The following is a 7,933-nucleotide window of genomic DNA, read 5'->3' on the forward strand; positions in this document are numbered from 1 at the left end:
ATTTAACAGGGGATATTGGAAGAGGAGGATGCAATTTAACCCCACAACTCTGTTCCTGCATTCAATGAGATCATGGCTGATCTGTGATCAAACTTACACCATATATCCTGCCTTTGCCCCTTATCTCTTAATACCTTTGGTTCACAAGAATCTATCAATCACAGGTTTAAAAATTAACCAATAAGCCAGCATGAAATTTCCACAAACAATATCATGAGGGTGTGATGGTTCCCACAGTGGAATAGCTGGCGGAATATTTAAAATGGAGGCAATTCCTTCCGGATCATCAAAAGTGTCCACCTGGGCCCCAACTTCATCTACATTCCTCCCTCTCCCGATGTTTTTTTTCTCTCCATACCTATCACAAATATGTTTGTGCACACAGCAGTGAAGGATTGAATCAAATTAATATATCTTAAATTATCCTCTTCATCCAACTCAACAATCTCTCTCTCTCTCCAAGTTTGTCCCTCTCTACAGCCCTCTCTATGCCTTCATGTCTAACCCTCCGTCCCTCTGTCTCTCTCCTAGTGTCAGTGATAGCAGAGATAGGAGAGGCAGGGAGTGACAGAGATGGAAAGACAGATGGAGGGTCAGAGAGAGAGGCAGAGACAGAGAGAGAAGGAGAGAGAGGGAGAGACAGGGAGGGAAAGACAGATGGAGAGACAGAGAGAGAGACAGAGAGAGAGACAGATATAGAAGGAGAGAGAGGGAGAGACAGAGAGGGAAAGACAGATGGAGGGACAGAGAGAGATACAGAGATAGAAGGAGAGGCAGGGAGTGACAGAAAGGGAAAGACAGATGGAGGGTCAGAGAGAGAGGCAGAGACAGAGAGAAAAGGAGAGAGAGGGAGAGACTGGGAGGGAAAGACAGATGGTGAGACAGAGAGAGAGACGGAGAGAGAGACGGAGAGAGAGACGGAGAGAGAGACGGAGAGAGACGGAGAGAGAGAGAAGGAGAGAGAGGGAGAGAGAAGGAGAGAGAGGGAGAGACTGGGAGGGAAAGACAGATGGTGAGACAGAGAGAGAGACAGAGAGAGAGACAGAGAGAGAGACAGAGAGAGATACAGAGATAGAAGCAGAGACAGGGAGTGTCAGGAAAGGAAAGACAGATGGAGGGACAGAGTGAGAAACAGAGGGAGAAGGAGAGACAGAGACAGAAGGAGAGAGATGGAGGGACGGAGAGAGAGAGAGAGACCGAGATAGAAGGAGAGAGCTGGAGTGACAGAGAGGGAAAGACAGATGGAGGAACAGAGAGGGAGACAGAGATAGAAGGAGAGAGAGGGAGTGACAGAGAGGGAAAGACAGATGGAGGAACAGAGAGAGAGACAGAGTGAGAGACGGGGAGAGAGACGGGGAGAGAGACGGGGAGAGAGACGGGGAGAGAGACGGGGAGAGAGAGAGGGAGAGAGAGAGGGAGAGAGAGGGAGAGAGAGGGAGAGAGAGGGAGAGAGAGGGAGAGAGAGGGAGAGAGAGGGAGAGAGAGGGAGAGAGAGAGGGAGAGAGAGGGGGAGAGAGGGAGGGAGAGGGAGAGAGAGGGAGAGAGAGGGAGAGAAAGACAGATGGAGAGACAGAGAGAGAGGCAGAGAGAGAAAGGCAGAGAGAGAGAGAGTAGCAGAGACAGAGAGAGAGGGAGAGACAGATGGAGAGACACAGATAGAAGGAGAGAGAGGGAGAGACAGAGAGAGAACGACAGATGGAGGAATAGAGAGAGAGACAGAGATAGAAGGAGAGAGATGGAGTGACAGGGAGGGAAGGACTGATGGAGGGATAGAGAGAAAGAGACAGAGATAGAAGGAGGGAGAGGGAGTGAGGCCGGGGGGAAGACAGATGGAGGACAGAGAGAGAGAGAAGGAGAGAGATGGAGAGACAGAGAGCGAAAGACAAATGGTGAGACGGAGAGCGAGAGGGAGAGTTGGAAGGAGAGAGAGGGAGTGACAGGGAGAGAAAGACAAATGCAGGGACAGAGAGAGTGACAGAGAGAGAAGCACAGACAGAGATAGAAGGAGAGAGAGGGAGTGACAGGGGGTGGGGAAGATAGATGGAGAGACAGAGAGAGAAGGAGAGAGAGGTTTTGACAGAGAGGGAAAGACAGATGGAGGGACAGAGTGGGAGACAGAGATAGAAGAAGATAGAGGGAGTGACAGGGAAGGAAGGACAGATGGAAGGATAGAGAGAGAGACAGAGATAGAAGGAGAGAGAGGGAGTGACGGGGGCGGGGGGTTTGGAGAGAGACTGATGGAGAGACAGAGAGAGAGAGGCAGAGATGGAAGGACAGAGATGGAGTGACAGGGAGGGAAAGACAGATGGAGGGACAGAGAGAGGGAGACAGAGATAGAAGGAGAGAGAGGGAGTGACTGGGAGGGAAAGACAGATGGAGGGACAGAGAGAGAGACAGAGATAGAAGGAGAGAGAGGGTGTGTCAGGGAGGGAAAGACAGATGGAGGGACAGAGAGAGAGAGGCAGTTTTGGAAGGAGAGAGACCGAGCGACAGGGAGGGAAAGACAGGAGGAGGGACAGAGAGAGAGACAGAGATAGAAGGAAAGAGAGGGAGAGACAGAGAGGGAAAGACAGATGGAGGGACAGAGAGAGAGGCAGAGATAGAAGAAGAGAGAGGGAGTGACAGGGGGTGGGGAAGATAGATGGAGAGACAGAGAGAAAAGGAGAGAGAGGGAGGGACAGAGATGGAAAGACAGAGAGAGACAGACAGAGAGAGAAGGAGAGAGAGGGAGAGGCAGAGAGGGAAAGACAGATGGAGAGAGAGAGAGAGGCAGAGATGGAAGGAGAAAGAGGGAGTGACAGGGAGGGAAAGACAGAAGGAGGGACAGAGAGAGAGACAGAGATAGAAGGAGAGAGAGGGAGTGTCAGGGAGGGAAAGACAGATGGAGGGACAGAGAGAGAGAGACAGAGAGAGAAGAAGAGAGAGGGAGTGACAGAGAGGGATAGACAGATGGAGAGAGAGAGAGAGAGGCAGAGATGGAAGGAGAGAGAGGGAGAAACAGACAGGGAAGGACAGATGGAGGGACAGAGAGAGAGAGAGGCATATATGGAAGGAGAGAGAGGGAGTGACAGGGAGGGAAAGACAGATGGAGGGACAGAGAGAGAGACAGAGATAGAAGGAGAGAGAGGGAGTGTCAGGGAGGGAAAGACAGATGGAGGGACAGAGAGAGAGAGACAGATAAGAGAAGAAGAGAGAGGGAGAGACAGAGAGGGAAAGACAGATGGAGAGACAGAGAGAGAGAGACAGAGATCTCTCCCGATGTTTCTGTCTCCATACCTATCTCTTAAATGTTTGTGCACACAGCAGTGAAGGATTACATCCAATTAATTTCTTACATTCTCCCTTTCAATCGAACCCACAATCTCTCTCTCTCCAACCTTGTCCCTCTCTACAGCACTCTCTCTGTCTGCATATCTAACCCTCTCTCCCTCTGTCTCTCTCCTCGTGTCAGAGATAGCAAAAGGGAGAGACAGAGAGCGGAAGACAGAGAGAGAATGTTGAAGGAACTAGACTCTATTCCTAAGCTGTGCTGAACCTGCTCTGGGAATGTTTGATGGGCTACATTAATCGGCCGTGTACAGTCCTGTATCAGGCTGTGAAGAAGCACAGCTTGTTCAGTGAACAACGGGGTCAAAGGGAACGATTCACTCCTGTCTGCTACTAGGAAGAGTGACTGACCTTAACATCAAGGGAGCCTTTGACCGTGTGTGACATCGAGGGGCCAGAGTAAAACTGAAGTCAGTGGGAATCCGCTGGTTGGAGTCATACTGAGCACAAAGGAAGATGGTTGTGGTTGTTGGAGGTCAATCATCTCAGTCCCAGGACATCACTGCAGGAGTTCCTCAGGGTAGTGTCCGAGGCTCAACCATCTTCAGCTGAGATCCCAGGAGAAAATACTGGAAATACTGAGCAGGTCAAGCAGCATCTGCGGAGAGAAAAACAGAGTTAGTGATTCAGCTCGATGCTTTCCAGATTTCCAGTATCCACAGTATTTTGCCTCAGATAATGGAGCAATCCAGAGCCACATGCACCAAGACCCAGACAACATTCAGGTTTGGGCCGACCAGTGGCAAGTAACATTCACGTCACACAAGTGCCAGGCAATGACCATCTGCAACAAGAGAGAATCCAACCACCTCCCCTTGGCATTCAAAGCATTATCCCATCGCTGAATCCCCCAGCGTCAACATCCTGGGGAAACATTGACATCAAACTTAACTGAACGAAACACATCAATAGTTTCTTCACCCAGTGGCTGGTGGGTGTCTGGAACTCACTGCCTGAAAGGATTAGTATAAAATGGGTGCTTGATGGCTGGCACAGACTGGGCGGGCCGAAGGGCCTGTATAAGTGCTGTATCTCTGTATGACTCTCAAGGATGGGAGAGGCAGAAACCCTCACCACATTTAAAACAATCTCTTGGATATTCACTTCTCCATATTTAAAATGGGTAAGGAATAACTCTCCTCGTCTGCACTGCCCCATCGAACACTCTCAGAGAAGGTACAGCACGGGTTAGATACAGAGTAAAGCTCCGTTTCAACTGTCCCTGGAGTGTCGGATTAACCCGGGTCACTCACTGTGCCCAGCTCAGCCTCAAGACTCACCTGCCTCAGTCACTGAGACACTCCTGCATCACTTGCCTTAATGTAAGCGGATGCCGGGTTTGGGAGCGGGACAGGCACACGGGATGAGGACGACTGCTCATATGGAGGATAAGCATCAGTAATCCCTCAGAGAATCAGAACAGACCAGTGAGACTCAGAAAAGGAAACTTGTGTTGAAATTGAGAGTCTTGTATTGTGGAATGCTTTAGTATTTGTTGAGAATGTTGAGCCAGTGAAATGTTGCCCTAGTGGGATGAATAGATCCTCTATGACTTTATTACAACAGTAAGGTACCCTGAGTACTGTAAATATGGACTGAAATGACTGAAATAAGAATGTAAGTGATCAATTTTCAGCTGAATTCTATGACGACAGTTAGAGTCATAGAGTAATACAGCACAGAAACAGGCCCTTCGGCCCATCTTGTCTGTGCCCACCATCAAGCACCTCCCTATTCTAGTCCCATTTTCCAGCACTTGGCCCGTAGCCTTGTATGCTACGGCATTTCAAGTGCTCATCTAAATACTTCTTAAATGTTGTGAGGGTTCCTGCCTCTACCACCTCTTCAGGCAGAGCGTTCCAGATTCCAACCACCCTCTGGGTGAAAAATCTTTTCCTCAAATCCCCTCTAAACCTCCTGCCCCTTACCTTCAATCAATGCCCCCTGGTTATTGACCCCTCCGCTAAGGGAAAAAGTTTCTTCCTTTCTAACCTATCAATGCCCCTCATAATTTTGTATACCTCAATCAGGTCCCCCCTCAGCCTTCTCTGCTCCAAGGAAAACAACTCCAGCCTTTTCAGTCTCTCTTCATAGCTGAAATGCTCCAGCCCAGGCAACATCCTGGTGAATCTCCTCTGCATCCTCTCCAGTGCAATCACATCCTTCCTATAGTGTGGTGCCCAGAACTATACACAGTACTCCAGCTGTGGCCTAACCAGTGTTTTATACAGCTCCATCATAACCTCCCTGCTCTTATATTCTATGCCTCAACTAATAAAGGCAAGTATCCTATATACCTTCCTAATCACCTTATCTACCTGCACTGCAGCCTTCAGTGATCTACGGATAAGTACACCAAGTTCCCTGTGACACTCTGTACTTCCTTTGGTCCTACCATTCATTGGATATTCCCTAGCCTTGTTAGTCCTTCCAAAATTCTATGTAACCTAACCTATGTATAATCTTTAATCTAGCAGTGCATGTGTAATGTTTAATTTCTGAAAGCCAGACAGAGTAAAGCTTAACGTACTCCAACAAACTCAAGACTTTTGGCATTTATTACCTTATCGGGTCAAATCTGTCGTTAAGTTGGACTAGACTTGTGAATAATTCTTTTTAAATTGTTTTTCCGACAATACGAGTGTAAATCGATTTGCAGCATCCCATCATATAATATACACTCCTGTCTATCTTGTCTGAATACAGACATAAAATAGCCACAAATTTTGCTGTTTATTTCGGGGCAGACAAGTGAAGTGTTTATTTTGTCTGTGATTTAACTCGACCCCCAATGATAACCAACATGGTGGGAGAGAGTGATAGACAGAGAGAGAGGAACAGAGGTAGAGTAACAGAGAGATAGGGAGAGATAGAAATGGAGAGAGAACATAGAGATAGAAAGTGCCAGGAGACCCTGAGACACTTTAGAAGCAGGGGGACGGGAAGACAGGCTGTGTGGGGACCCTGGGGTAACATTACAGATAGACAGGGTAGATGTAGGTAAGATGTTTCTCCTGGTTGGGGAGTCTGGAACCAGGGGACACAATTTCAAAATAAGGCGGAAGCCACTTCGGACAGAGATGAGGAGAAATTTCATTACTCAGAGGGTTGTGAATCTTAGGAATTCTCTACCCCAGAGGGCTGTGGAAGCTCAGTCATTGAGTATGTTTAAAGCAGAGATTGACAGATTTCTAAATACCAATGACATAAAGGGTATGAGGATAGTCTGGGAAAAACACTTTGAAGTGGATGATCAGCCATGATAGTATTGAATGGCGGAGCAGGCTCGATGGGCTGAATGGCCTACTCCTGTTCCTATATTCCAAAGCTGCCGAAATAGTTTCTCCCAAACTACCCCATCAGTTCCCCTTAATATCTCAACAACTTTGATCAAATCACCTTGATCCACCTAAATTCCAGGGAATAAATCCCTAGTTTGTGTAATAGCTCCTTGTAATTTAACCCTTGGAGTCCAGTTATCATTCTGGTAAATCTACACTGCACTCAAATGGACACAAACCCCTCAAGTCTCTTTGAACCTCCAGTGTTTCTATCTTTTCACCATTTATACAGTTCTCTGTTCTGGTCTTCTTTTGGTGACATTGAAATCTATCTACCACAGTTTTGCCCATTCACTTCCGATATCTCTTTGCAATGTTATGCTTCCAGCTACACTGCTTACAATGCTGCCTATGTTTGTGTCATTGGTAAACTTGGGTATGTTGCATTCTACCACATCGTCTTAAATCGTTGATAAATACAGCAAAACTGAGAAACACACGGGCTTTGCACTAGTAGACAGGAGTGAATCATTCCATCCTGGAGGTTTTTTAATTCCAGATTTATGTTTATTGTTAGAAAAAACAAAATTCAAATTCACAACAGCCCAGTGTGGGATTTGAACTCCTACTTTTTCAATCATCAGCTCAGGCCTTCAAATTAAAACCCAGAAAAAGAGATTCATTTTCCTACTGCTGTTGTCTGACTGACTGAGGTTTTGTATATTGTTCCCTTCTCCTCTTCTTCCATGTGTTTGAAGTCTTTGAAGTTTGTCAGACATTGGTAAACTACTTCATGTGGTGTTGTGTAAATACCTTCAATTCTGTGTAGCTGGAAGGGACACAATTCAAATTCTCACCTTTTTGCTTCAACTAAAACCTGCAGGTCCATTCAATCACCTCTATTTCCTGTCTCTGCAAAGATAGCTCACACTTCCACCATGCAGGAATGTCTGAATGGAAACAGCTTTTGACACATTTCCCAACACGTTTGCTGACACTTTTCAGGATGAAGCTAAATTCAACTCACAGATTCCAAGCCCCAAATTGAGCTTTTGGGTAGAACAGTTAACATTGATGAAATCCCAGATCTCTCTGTCCTGTCACCCATTCTAACATTGTACCATTTAGTTTATATCACTCAGTCTTCCTTCCAAAATGCATCACTTCACATTTCTCAGCATTGAAGTTAACCTGCCCTGTGTCTGTCCAATGATAGGTTGGATAGGAAGCTGTCAAGAGGCCATAAAGTGTCTACAAAGAGATTTCCAAAGGTTAAGTGAGTGAGGAAAACATTGGGAGATGGAGTACAATGTGGGAAAATGTGA

Source organism: Heterodontus francisci, chromosome 28 (assembly GCF_036365525.1).
Source record: "Heterodontus francisci isolate sHetFra1 chromosome 28, sHetFra1.hap1, whole genome shotgun sequence".
Taxonomy (NCBI): domain Eukaryota; kingdom Metazoa; phylum Chordata; class Chondrichthyes; order Heterodontiformes; family Heterodontidae; genus Heterodontus; species Heterodontus francisci.